Below are 13625 nucleotides of genomic sequence, written 5' to 3'. Positions count from 1 at the left end.
TATATTTTGACACCAATTTGTCATTTGAGTTTAGTAAGCTTTCTTTTTGCCATGCTGAAATTTATCTTTATATAATTTGATTTTTCAGTCATTTATAAAATCATTTATAAAAACAAATACTGATTTTTTTTTTTGTTAAAAGGATGTTCTCCTTTTTGTTAAAAGGATTTTCTCCTGTAAAAAGGATTTCTCCACACCTATAAAGGTGTTACCCTTCCTCCCCCCCCCCCCGCCCAATTAAGTGTGTGTGTGTGTGTGTTTTACATTTCAATTTTTGACTCATTGGATGTTTAACCTGGTGTAGGGAGTAAGTATGGTCCAACTCCCCCCCCCATTGTTTATTCAGTTTTCCCATCACTATTTTTTAATGTTTGTTTGTTTATTAATCTCTACACCCAGTGTGGGGCTAAAACACATGACCCTGAGATCAAGAGTTGCACGCTCTTCTGACTGAGCCGCCAGGCACCCTCCCATCACGTTTTTTTAAAAAGCCTATTATTGCCACTAATCTGAGATGCCTACTTACCATATGCTAAACATATTAGGGTCTATATCTGGATTTCCTATTCTGTTTCATTGTCATGCTATCCATCCGTGTGTTGATAGCACACTGTTTTAACTACTGAAGTTTTATGATACAGCAAGTCACCCCTCATTGCTCTTTTTTTCTCACAATATCCTGGCTATTCTTGTTATTTTCCCATACAAACTAGAATCCCAGTCTGTTTCTGGCAGTCTCTTGTCTCTGACTGCTTCCTTTCCTGCAATCACAGTAGCTGCTACCAAGGATACTGCCTCTGCTTTCTAAAGGGATTCCCTCTCAAATTCGCCACCACTAGACTGTAATTTTCTCAACTTTCCTCTCTACTTGCCTCCCCCTACCTCTCCCTGCCTCCCCCTGCCTCCCCCTACAATGCTTATGCCTGGCCCTGTTTGTTCCCAGACCTGCACACAGGAGTTCCTCGGCCCACAGGGGCCCTCACCTGAAAATGAATGCTTGCTGATGTTTCTCTGAGATCTGCCACCTCTAGGACCCCTTGGCGTTTCCCCTTCTTGCCCAATGACACTCTCCAGATCCACTACACCTGTTTAGCTCCCCAGGTTGGCTGTCGTAGCAAAGAGGGTTTGAAACCGTACTGGGGAAGCTCACATAGCAAGGAAGTGTGAGTGGCCTCTAGGTGCTGAGGACAGTCTCAAACCAACAGCCCGCAAAGACTGAAGTTCTCTGTACTACAGAGAAGTATGCTGCCAACAACCACACAAGCAGGGAAGCAGATCCTGCCCCCAGTGGAGCCTCCAGATGAGAACCCAGCCCCCACCAACACCTCGATTGCAGCTTGTGAGACCCCAGGCAGAAAATGTAGCTAAGCAGTGCCCAGCTTCTGACTGTGTAATAATCTATGTGCTGTTGTTTGAAGACACTGTGATTACATTGTTATGCGTCAGTAGTTAACCCACATAGATCATATGACCCGAGAAACTGCGGAGTTTGAAATGGCCTTTCCTTCCCATTTGCCACTCCCCAAAAAAACCTTCCCACAAGAGGTCTTGCTCCTTTTTCCTTAAACTCACTTATCATTGTAACACATTTTCTGATGACCCTTCCAGATTCCTGTTTTCACTCTTGTCCTAGGAATGCCCCAAGAAGATCATCACCTGTAAGGGGCCTTGCTTACCCTCTGACTTCTAGTTGAATTGTATTTAGCAGAAAATAAGAGGGAGAGGAGGGCATGATTGGAGTAGTTATCTCCCTCACCCCTTTGCAGGATCACGCTGGTCTGGCTGGCTGCACCCCTCCCCTGAGTCATAGCTCCTGTAAGGAAGTGCTCACTACACAGCCTCTCTTTCCTGAGTCTGGTAACTGCTTCCTCCTCTCCACCCTTCTGATCTAGGAGTGGTAACAGCTCTCTGGCATTGCTACAAGGAACCATCTTGTGCTTTCCCCACACCATGCCCACGCCTTTATAAATAATCCCTCTTCTCAAATTATCTAGTTTTAACTGAGCCATCTATCTCTTGCCAGGTCCCTGAGTGGTACTGTTAACTAGACTAGGAAGCACACCAGCTACTGAAAATCATGGAAATGTTCCATATCTTGCAAACTCATTGAACAGTGCCCTTAAAATGTATGTATTTTACTGCATGTAAATTATATCTTTATTTTATTATTTTTATTTTCATATTTTTTAAGATTTTGTTTATTGAGACAGAGATGGAGAGCACAAGCAGAGGAGGATCAGAGAGAGAGGGAGAGGCAGACTCCCTACTGAGCAGAGAGCCCGACATGGGACTCCATCCCAGGACCCTGAGTTCATGACCTGAGCTGAAGGAAGATGCTCAACCGACTGAGCCAACCGTGTGCCCCTATTTTTATTTTTTAAAATTCATTTATTTGAGAGAGAGAGAAAGACAGCCTGAACAAGGGGGAGGGGCAGAGGGAGAGGGAGAAGCAGGCTCCCCGTTGAGCAAGGAGCCAGATGTGGGACTCCATCCCAGGACCCCAGACCATGACCTGAGCTGAAGGCAGATGCCTAACTGAGCCACCCAGGCGTTCCTATATCTCAATTTTAATTAATTAATTAATATCCCAATGTAAAAAAAATTAGTCCATGAAATCTGTAACCCATGCCCATTGGTTCCTATGGGTCACTCGACCCTTAGCATAGTTCCCATATGCTCCCCTGTGTCTCAAGAGATCCCTGAACCACAGAGGAAAATAGTTAACAGGGAGGAAAAAAAAAAATCTTTTTTTTTGGAAAGATTTTATTTATTTATTTGTCAGAGAGAGAGAGAGAGAGAGAGAGGGAGAGCACAAGCAGGGGGAGTGGCAGGCAGAGGGAGAGGGAGAAGCAGGCTACCCGCTGAGCAGGGAGCCCAATGCAGGACTCTATCCCAGGACCCTTGGATTATATGACCTGAGCCGAAGGCAAGTGCTTAACTGACTGAGCCACGCAGGTATCCCAGGAAAATAAAATCTTTATGACTTCCTGAAGTTATTATACTCATTCCACATATTTGTTCTTAATAAAGGACATTTTTTTAAAGCTTGTAATTTTAAGGTAATAATTAAGAGAACTGAACCTCACCTGTTTCTCCATCCTGTCTGCAGATCTTAGTAAATGACAGTTTCATTTTACATTTGGAGACTGTCATCTATTTCTTCTGCTCTCTCTGCCATCCCTCATTTTAGCTATTTTTAACCAGTAGTGAGGAGGAGAGGGCACCTATTCACATGTACTATTGTTTTTTTTTTTTAAGATTTGTTTATTTTAGAGATGGGGAGAGAGAAAGAGAGAGCGCGCGCGCCCATGAGTGGGGGAGGGGCAAAGGGAGAGAATCTCAAGCTGACCCCCTCGGAGCCCTACTAGGAGCCCATCTCACGACCCTGAGATCACAACTTGTGCCATACCAAGAGTTGGATGCTTAACTGACTGAGCCACCCAGGCACCCCTAGTCACCTGTACAATTATGTGACGACTTATTGTGTCCAAAATATCTTTTGTTCATTTCAATGACAAATTTTCAGGTATTTAAAGGCAAATTAAAATTCAGAATAAGGGTGCCTGGGTGGCTCAGTCGGTTAAGCGTCCTACTCTTGCTCTCAACGCAGATTTTGATATCAGGGGTGTGAGTTCAAGCCCCACCTTGGCCTCCATGCTGGGCACGGAGCCTACTTAAAGAAAAAAAAATTCAGAGCTTTTCTGGAAATGCTGTTGAAGAGAGACTTTGCCTGGGATGATGCCAGCATCCATTCTCCCCCTCAAGTCACTCTCTCCAGAATTGTCTTTGCTTTTCAAAACACCTTTCCCATTTATGCCCCTTATGGTATTGGGGCTCTGGGTGAGGAGGGATGCAGGAGCAGTATCAAGGAAGAGAGACATCATGTGATCTTTTTGGGTGTATTGGTCTTTATTATAACTTGGACATTAGTCAAGGACAGCACTACTAATAGCACATTCTTTGGGTTATAAAGGTAAAAATGTTAAATTCAGAAGCTATTAGCTTCCTCCACCCTCACTATAAAAAAATAGCTTATTGGGGTGGCTTCCTGGCTCAGTTGGTAGAGCATTTGACTCTTGATCTAGGGGCCATGGGTTTGAGCCTCACACTGGGCATAGAGCTTACTTAAAATAAATAAATAAAATTAAAAAATTAAATTTTCATATGTAAAAAAAAAAGCCCCAATTACAGGCCTCAAATGTTTGAGTTTTGGATTATGATACTCCTATGAGTCATACCCAGGAGTCTAACTTATTCTATTATTATCCTTGGTAAAACATGTGCCAACTTCCTCAAGTTAATCATTCATTCATCACTTCTAAATTACATCTTGTTTGGGGACAATTCTAGAGTTTCAGGCACTCAAAACTGAAATATGACTGCCTAAACGTATGAGATAATATCTCTAAGAGTTAACATTTATTGAAAACTAGCCAAGGGCTAGGTACTGTGCTACGTGCCTAACATCTCATCTAATCCTTTCAACAATTCTGTGAGGTAGATACTATTATTGTGCCTATTTTACAGATGAAGGAAAGTTACAGAGATTGAGTAATTTGCCCAAAGTCAGAAAGAATGAGGCAGAGTAAAGATTTGAACGGAGGACTGCTTGAATCTACAGATTGGACTTTTGACTCTCTTCTGTTCAGAAAGGGAGTAAGTGAAGATTCAGTTTCGAAGGAAAAAAAAGGAAAGGATTGTGTGCTGTTCTAGACACCTGGTAAGGGGGATGGTATGCCCCATTTTATAGAGGAAGAACCTGAGACCCAGGCGGTTGACACTTCCCAAGGGGATTCTGACAGTAAGTGGAAAAAGTCAGAACTTATATCCAGATCAGAGTCTAAAGCCCAGTTCTTTCAAGTAAAATGTGCTGCCTTGTTTTTTTGGTGTGTGTGTGTGTGTGTGTGTGTGTGTGTGTGTGTGTGTGTGTGTGTGTGTGTGTGTGTTTTAAGTAGGCTCCACGCTCAGCACAGAGCACAATGTGGGGCTTGAACTCACAACCTGACATCAGGACCTGAGCTGAGATCAAGAGTCAGATGCTCAACAGACTTAGCCACCCAAGCCACCCAGGAGGCGCAAAATGTGCTGCCTTGCTAAATATAAATTATATAAAATAAATAAAAGGATTTAATATATTTATATAACACCTGAAATGTGTAAGTCACATTTATTTCTGGTGCTTAAAGCTCCGGCGATGGTAAGATTTCCTGTGGTACAAAGGAAAACGGGGATGGGCCTGGGCAGGCCTGAGGACACAGTGAATGGCTACCAGGGAAGAACACACCCAGAGGAGAGAGAGGGCAGGAGGGCCAGAGAGATAGGAGGAAAATCAGCAGGCGTGGTACCTCGGAGGCTAAGAGTGAGACTGTTCTAAGAAGGAGGAGTAAACAAATGCCGAATTCTACCGAAAATTCAGTTGAGACAAAAACTGATAAACATCTATAGGAATTAGCAACTTTGAGGTCTTGGGTGACCCTAGTAACAGCAGACTGGGTGCAATGTGAGCAGAATTCCAAGCGGAGTGGTTCTGAAGGGAGTAGGAGGGTAGAAAAACGGAGGTGGTTGTATGGACAACAACGTAGGGAAGTTTTGTTCTGAAAGGAGGTGGGGAGTGATTAGTGTGTAGCTATGGTGGGAAGGGTGGGCGCCTGGGCACATTTAAGTGCCAGTGGAGAGGGTCCCGTTGAGAAGGAACGTTGTGCTCTACACGCATAGGCAAAAGAAGGGACAGATCTTGAGCAGGAGGAGAGCTGGCTTTTCTGTCATGCGAGGAGACAGGATGAGTCAAGTGACACAGCCATATCTGTGCGTGGAGTGGCTCCAGGTCAATGGAGTTCTTGCCTAATGGCTCCAGTTTTCACGTTCTCAGTTGAGAGTGAGCAGGGAGGGCGGCTGCCCAAGATCTGGGGAGAGAGAAACGTAGTAGGGACATGTCATCATCTCTTTGGATTCCCTTGGCTTTACCTGCCTCTTATTCCAGCCACTGCTGCAACTGGTTCAACCTGGGCTCCCAGCTGCTCCATGTGGCTGCGACCACGTCGCACCTGGCCACCAGCCTGTGCCTGGGGTCCGGTCTGTGATGTGATTTGACCCTACTTACAAGCTCAAAAGTGTGCCTATTACTGTCTCACGGGTGCTGGCAGAAGCCCCGAGACTGCTGGGTCGTTATTCCTGGTACAGCAGGCAGCAGGAGCATCAGTTCTGTGTTAGTTCTCCGGGCCGCGGAGAGGAGCCAAGATAGCAGCCATACTTCGTAAACTTGTTCTTGTACATCTACTAGAATCTCCTCGGGAGACATTTTGAAGGGGCTGAGATCCTGTGTGAGCAACTGACCTGGGTAAGTGCTAATGTAACCCCATTTGCACCTCCCGGCTGATAAGGCCTGGAGCCTTCAGGTTACACTTCCGAATGCCGATACATAGTTTATGGTGAAGTGACAAGAATAGAGTTCTAGAATCAGATAGATGTGGATTCAAATTTACTTTCTAGCTGTGAAGCCCTAACTTCTTGGAGTGTTTCCTCAACTGTGAAACAGACAATAAACCCTTCCTCACAGAATTGCTGAGAAGGTGCAGTGATACAGCGTATGTATGGCAGGATCAGTTTTTGAGGTAGGAACCAATATTTTATTTTGTCCTTGAATTATTTGGTCACATGTAGTCATCGAGGCTATTTGACATTCATTTCTTTTTTTTTTTTAAGATTTTATTTATTTGACAGAGAGACACAGCGAGAGAGGGAACACAAGCAGGGAGAGCGGGAGAAGGAGAAGCAGGCTTCCCGCGGAGCAGGGAGCCCAACGCAGGGCTCGATCCCAAGACCCTGAGATCATGACACGAGTTGAAGGCAGATGCTTGACGACTGAGCCACCTAGGCGCCCCTTGACATTCATTTCTTCAGGAAAAGTTCACCTAGGAAATAATAGAGGAAAAAGAAGTTAGTTTTAGGCTTCCAAGTCTAAAAATCTAGCCCCCAGAGAGAACTCAACACGAGAACAATAAATTTGTAAGAATACCTAATGCTGAATGAGGGAGATCAGAATATGCCACCCCAAAATATGCCACTTAATATAAATATTATTTTAAGCTGAAGACATTTGAGATTCAACAACTGCAGAAAAATAGCCTTCTCAGAGCTTCTTATGTGACTAAAAGCAACAACATCTGGGAACTAAGGCCACCGTAAATACCTCTTCAGGGAAGATTTACTCCCAAAAGGGAGAATAAGAGCAAAACCTACCCCAAATTCCTTTTCAGGGAAATTTTATGGCCCTGAAAGAAACAGAAAGACCACTCATAATGGTATAGACAAGCATTATTACAACTTTCTTATCTCCTATTTGTTCCCCTGGAAACCCAAACATTTTTTTTAAAGATTTTATTTATTTGAGAGAGAGAGGGAGACAGAGCACAAGCAGGGGAAGCGGCAGAGAGAGAAGCAGACTCCCCACTGAGCAGGGAGCCCGATGTGGGGCTCGATCCCAGGACCCTGAGATCATGACCTGAGCTGAAGGCAGATGCTTAACCAACTAAGTCACCCAGGTGCCCCAAACCCAAACATTTTTCATTTTTTATCTTTCTTTTTTTAATTACTTATTTTTTAAAAGATTATTTATTTATTTATTTGAGAGAGAGAAAGAGAAAGAAAGAGAGGGGCAGTGGGAGAGGGAGAAGCAGACTCCCTGCTAAGAAGGGAGCCTGATGCGAGGCTCAATCCCAAGACCCCGGGATCATGACCTGAGCTGAAGGCAGACATTTAACCGACTGAGCCACTCAGGTGCCCCATTTTTTAATCTTTCTAAAAAGTCATTTAACTTCCTTTAAGTGCCTCTCTTCCCACTCTTCTTTACCTATTAAGACGGTATATAAGCCGTAAATTCTAACCCCTCATATGAGTTACTCATCACTAAGTTCTCTAGCATGTATGTGTGTTGCATATGTAAATAAACTATTTTTCCCCTCTCATTAATCTGTTTTTTTGTCTGTTTAATTTACATGGTCCTAGTACAAGAACTAAGAGGATAGAGGGGAATAAATCCCCCCCCAACATGAATAAGATAAGATTCCCTGTTCTAGGACTAAATAAGGAATCTCTGGGCTGGTAGAGGGGGATAAGGAGAAGTATTACAAGTGCAGGTAATATGTGTCCTTAGAGAGAGAGACCCTTTGCCCCAGACCCCTACATGTCTCAGAAACATGTTTCAAAAAACATGGAAATAGAAGAGACAACCTTAGAGCTTTCCTTGCTCCATTTGCGGGATGGGAGCAGGAAAACACTTCCCGGGTGCTCAAAGGTGATGCAGACATGTAGCCCAGATGGTCTTTGGACCCAAAGAAATCCTGCAGATGGGAACAAGGGAGAACCCCATGGTGTCTGGGGGAACACTAAACAAGGCTGTGCCAATATCTCAGAGATGCTGGTGTGAAGAGATGACAAGCAAGGACCACATGCATCCCCCCAGGGGCTTAATGCAAGACCCCGTAGAACTTAGACACAATTTAGGTAAAGCATGAGGAAATCAACTTAATAACTTAAGTGAAACTGAATTGTGCCACCCCAGAAGACAGGAACTCCTGGTAGAAACTGAATTGAATTATAGAGGAGTAATGCTAGTGTACAACCTTTCTGGTTCATGATCGGGATTGGCTATTTGTGGGGCTCATCCAGGAAGTCTTAGAATTCTGGGGTAGCCTATATCTGCTCGAAGACTGAATATTAACCCTAGACCAGGATTAGAGCCAAGTCATCCTGAGACAAAGGCTGTGATCTGTTTGGAAATTTGGTGTGTAGAGCTGAGGCAACCCCTCAGCAGCCTTTGCCGATTCAGAAATACCAGTGGAGAGTGATGAGAAGGAGCATGAAAGAGTCCTAGAGAATGATGAGATTCCCTAGACAGACACAGAATGATTGATAAGGGAGGGTGAAGGCTCCCATGTTAGAATTCGCCTTCATGATTAAATTTCCTAAATCAAGGGCGCCTGGGTGGCTCAGTCGTTAAGCGACTGCCTTCTACTCAGGTCATGATCCCAGGGTCCTGGGATCGAGCCCCGCATCGGGCTCCCTGCTCAGCGGGAAGCCTGCTTCTCCCTCTCCCACTCCCCCTGCTTGTGTTCCCTCTCTCATGTGTCTCTCTCAGTCAAAAAATAAATACAATCTTAAATAAATAAATAAATAAATAAATAAATAAATAAATAAATATCCTAAATCAAAGATAAGTAAGGTCATTGTTATGGGTTGAACTGTGTCTCCCCTAAAAAAAGGATATATTCAAGTCCTAACCCCCAGTCCCTCAGAATGTGACCTTAGGTGGAACTAGGGTCATTGCATATGTAATTAGTTAATATGAAGTCAGATTGGATTATGGTGGACCCCTAATCTAATATGATGGATGTCCTTATAAGAAGAAGGCCATGTGAATACACAGACACACAGGAAGAATGCCATGTAACGACAGAGGTAGAGATTGGAGTTATAGAGCTGTAAGCCAAGAAATGCCAATGACTGGCATTGACATGACTAACACTAAAAGCTAAAATAAGGCATGGAATACATTCTTCCCTGGAACCTTCAAGAAAGTGTGATCTTGCTGACACCCTGATTTTGGACTTCTAAGCCTCCAGAACTGTGAGAAAATAAATTTCTGTTCTTTAAAGCCACCCGGCTTGTGGCATTTTGTTACAGCAGCTCTAGGAATCTAATACAGCCACCATAATACCCTTGCGTCAGGGTGAATTTCTAAAATATTGAGCCTCTTTTTAGGAAAAGAAGGGAAATTTCAATGGCACCTACCCCAGCTGCCAGAGTAGAGAAGCCCAAAAAAACCTTTCCCAAACTGGCACACCTCTTAATCTGCTATAAAAATGGTGGCCTGGATGTGTGGGGAGAACTGAGTTTTGGAGGATGAGGCTAGTCTCTACAGCACTGTCTAGCTCCCAGAACCCAGGGGTGGAATTATGAGGAATTATTTAGGACCTTAGGATTGCTGCTATAAGTTTAGGGAAGTGCAAACACCTCTCTCTCTCTCTCTCTCTCTCTCTCTCTGCCTCTCTACTACTTAGTGGTTAAAATGGACAATTCCTAAATTCCCAAACAACTATTAATGCAGAAACTAAGTCAGGCCTTGGAGAAGACACTGTCTCAGAAGCCAGAAAATAACCAGAGAGTCTCCCCATACCCAGTTTGGTTAGTACACATCTTCACTCTTAGGTAGATAGCCTAGGCCCTGAGACTGGCCTATGCAGTGTGAGAAGGAAGAAGGCAAATGGCATGGCTGAAACATCAGGCTTCTGTGGCCATTGAATGGGATCAATGGCCCCACTCTTCCTTCTAGGGGTACGAGGCCCATCAGAGGACTCACCCAGCTCAGAGGAAGTCCACATCTTTGGGGAGTGCAAGGAATGGAACCAAAATTCCAGTGGGAAGGCTATTTAGGGGATAACAAAGAGGTATCATTCAAATGGTTGCAGGGGAGTAAATCTCCTTGGATCCAGGCTTACCTAAGAATTCTGAGGAGCCCAGAAGCAATATATTAGTTATCGATTGCTGTGTAACAAACTACCTGAAACTTAGTGACTTAAAATGACAGTAAACATTTATTATCTCACATAGTTTCTGTGGGTCAGAAATTCTGGAGTGGCTTAGCTGGGTGGTTCCGTCTAGGGCTCTCATCAAGATGGCCGTCGGGGCTTCAGTCATCTAAAGATTTGACTGAGGGGCACCTGGGTGGTTCAGTTGGTTAAGCATCTGCCTTCGGCTCAGGTCATGATCCCAGGGGCCTGGGATGGAGCCCCACAGCAGGATTCCTGCTCAGTGCAGGGAGCCTGCTTCTCCCTCTCCTCCCAGCTCGTGCTCTCTCTCGCTATCTTTGTCTCTCTCTCTCTCTCAAATAAATAAATAAAATCTTAAAAAGTAATAATAATGGCTCGACTGAAATAATAAAGCCTTGACTGAGGCTTGCAGGTCAGTCAGTGCTGGCTATTGGCAGGAGGCCTCAGTTCTTTGCCGAGTAAGTCTCTCCACAGAGCTGCTTGGGTGTTCTCATGACATGGCAGCTGGTTTTCACCAAGCAAGTGATCCAAGAGGGAGCAAGGTGGAGCAAGGTGCAGTGCCTTTCATGACTTTGGCTCAGAAGTCTCATGCTGCCGCTTCTGTCATGTTCTTTTCATTAGAAGCGAGTCATTAGATCTGGCCCACACTAAAGAGGAGAGTAATTAGTCGCCATTTTTTGAAGGGAGGCATGTCAAAGAATTTTTAGATATTTTTTTAAACCACCACAAGTAGTATCATGAACACAGCACCGAGCTGCTTTATAAGAGGGAGTTCCTTTCTTTTTTTAAAGGCGTTCTATTTTTTTTTAAAGATTTTATTTACTTGAGAGAGAGAGAGAGCACGCACACACATGAGCAGGGGGCAGGGGCAGACACTTAACCAACTGAGCCATTCAGGCGTCCCTAAAAGAGGGAGTTCTTACGTTGTGGAATCTAATTTGGGACAAATACTCAGGTCCCATCATCATCAAGTTCAGGGACTTTTGATGAGAAGTCATTTTCTGCAATTGTGCCCTATAACATAATCATGGCCAATGAGAAAAACACCAACATCTGCTCGGGGTTTCTGGGAAAGTTTTTGCTTTGCCTTTCCCTTTCCTCCTGCCTCAAACATAGATGTGATGTCTGGAGCAGCAAAAGGTATCTTGCGAGTATGCGAAAAAGGCCAAGGGTTATCAGCCCTGTCTCCACCAAACCAGTACCAGCCTGCCTGCTTCTGGACATCTTGTTGTGTAAGAGAAACAACTCCCTAGTACTCAAGCCACCAGTATTCAAGTTTTCTGCTATGAACAGCCAAAACCATTCCTAATTAACACCGAGACAAAGTAGGAAGCAGGAAAAAAAAAGGAGTCAATGCTTGGCTTCTGAATTTTAAAACCTAGGCCTCAGGGTGGTAAATAAAAGCAAAAATAAGGGGCGCTTCGGTGGCTCAGTCGGCTAAGTGGCTGCCTTCAGCTCAGGTCATGATCCCAGGGTCTGAGATGGAGACCCACATGGGGCTCCCTGCTCAGTGGGGAGCCTGCTTCTCCCTCTGCCTGCCACTCCCCCTGCTTGTGCTCTCTCTCTCAAATAAATAAATAAATAAATAAATAAATAAATAAATAAATAAATAAAATCTTTTAAAAAAAATAAGAAAACTCTCAGGGCATGGACTATAGATCTGGGAGATCGACTGATGATTAGTTACCAGGCTACTCTACCTCTGGACTACAGAAAGATCCCCTGGTCTGGAAATAATAAAAATTAAATGGAATTATGGGAAAATAAAATTCTATATTTTGTTCTGTAAGTTTGTGCACTAAGATTTATACTTACTATATGGTGGCTCTCATTTAACTAAAAATGTTATTCCTGTCTTACCCTTTGATGTCTTACTATCACTCTAAACAGGACTCGTGGTCATTTTCTCTGAAAATTCACTTTTCTTCTAGACTTCTTGATGGAAACCACCATTCTTTCTTCTCCTGGGCTTGAAGTTTGGAAGTTGTCCTTTGCTTTTCTCTGTTCTTCATATCTCATGTTTGATCTGCTCTGTCTTGGCTTCTCTCCTTTCTCTCCACCTGCCCAGCTCTCTCTCCCTCTCTCTCCTCCTCCCTCTTTTCTGCTCTCTCCCCTCCTTCTTTCTCCACCTGTCTCCCTCTCTTCCCTTCCTCCTTCCTTCTTGAAGTCTTCCAGTACTGGGACTGTGGATGTCTTTACATTAACTCCTCACCACGACGAAGGAGTTGCCGTTCCCGCAAAGCTGGTCTGTGGAGAGAGGTATTTGGATAAATCCTGGATACTGTTTTAAAACAAAACTTCTTTTTTAAAAAAAATTTATTTATTTATTTGAGAGAGAGAGATTGAGCACATGAGAGGGAATAGGGTCAGAAGGAGAAGCAGACTCCCGCCAAGCAGGGAGCCCGATGCGGGACTCGATCCCAGGACTCCAGGATCATGACCTGAGCCGAAGGCAGTCACCCAACCAACTGAGCCACCCAGGAGCCCTTGAAACAAAACTTCTTAAAACCACTGAAGAGCTGACAAAAGATAGTAAGGAATTGTTGGGCTAAAGTCAAAGAGAATGTAGAATCTCAGAAAGGAAAAGGAACAATGAAGTGTCCTTTCTTTGAGAGCATATGCCAAATCTGGCCCATTTGAGCTACAACTTTCACATTCCCTTGGGGTGTGGAATAAAGAAGTCAAAGGCCAGGGCCATGCAAGGTGGGAAGTTGCATTCGTTTGCTAGGACTACCATAACCAAGTACCCCAGACTGGGGAGCTTAAACAACAGAAATTTATTGTCTTACAGTCCCGGAGACTGGAAATCAAAGGTCAAGATGTTGGCATGTTTGGTTTAATTCTGAGGCTTCTCTCCTTGGCTTGCAGATGGGGCTGCCTTTTCCCTGTGCCCTCACATGGTCTTTCCTCTGTGCATGGGCATCCCTGGTGTATCCTTCTGTGTCCACATTTCCTCTTCATATAGAAAACCAGTCAGATTGGATTATGACCCACTCTAACAGTCTCATTTAATTTAATCGCCTCTTTAAAGTCCCTGTCTCCAAATGCAGTCACATTCTGAGGTACTAAGAGTCAGAA

Source organism: Eumetopias jubatus, unplaced genomic scaffold (assembly GCF_037043125.1).
Source record: "Eumetopias jubatus isolate StellerSeaLion01/CBP00866 unplaced genomic scaffold, mEumJub1_p1.0 scaffold_1, whole genome shotgun sequence".
NCBI classification, from domain to species: domain Eukaryota; kingdom Metazoa; phylum Chordata; class Mammalia; order Carnivora; family Otariidae; genus Eumetopias; species Eumetopias jubatus.
The sequence above is the reverse complement of the archived record's forward strand: the minus strand, read 5'-3'. Positions refer to the sequence as shown.